We start from the raw sequence: 799 nt of genomic DNA, 5'->3' as shown, positions 1-799 counted from the left end.
AGCCTACCTGTAATGGCGCATCACGCACATGGGGTGATCTGACGGAGAGACGCAAAGCAGTTTAAAGCCTGCACGGGTCCTGTTTGGTAAACGTGCACCGGCAGTACTTAACAGAACACCCGACCCATTATCTGACAGCAGCACTAATTTAATTCTGTACCAGGCGAGAACCGTTTGACATAAAGACCGCGTGTCGCGACCCGAACCGCACTCGCATTAAATCTATTACATCAGGTAAGCAAGATTATTTATTTTATCATGTAACACAAGCAACCAAACCAACATTAGGCATTCTGAAACGATATTAAAATAAAACTCATTTAAAAATTCTAAACTATAATAACCTTGGTAAGAACATGTAGTTAATTAATATTACTCAGTACTTAAATGTATAATAACACTGTAACAAGGACACCTTAAAGTAAAGTGTAACCATTTTAATTTTTTGGATCTCTTTGATTTCCTGCATTAAAGTCCTGCATTAAATATTGAAATGAAAATGACTTAACCAGCCTATTTGTTCACAAGCTTTGCCTTTGTTTATGTAATTACACCAGGAACCACAATAAAACATGTTTATTTTAAATTATAACGTCTTGAATCAATCTTGTAAAGCTCCAGAGATGTTTGGGATACTGAAAACACAATATAAGGACCACATATAGCTATTAGCTACTGCATTTGAAGTACCGATAAACTTAGTCCCGTGCCCTGTGTCACATGGTCAGAGGTCAGAGAGCAGCGGTGATGCCAGTGATTAGCATGAAGCATGACTGCCCATGAGCCATGTGATGTCTAA

Source organism: Sinocyclocheilus rhinocerous, unplaced genomic scaffold (assembly GCF_001515625.1).
Source record: "Sinocyclocheilus rhinocerous isolate Xijiao unplaced genomic scaffold, SAMN03320098_v1.1 scaffold166, whole genome shotgun sequence".
Lineage (NCBI taxonomy): Eukaryota > Metazoa > Chordata > Actinopteri > Cypriniformes > Cyprinidae > Sinocyclocheilus > Sinocyclocheilus rhinocerous.
Note: the sequence above shows the minus strand (reverse complement) of the source record.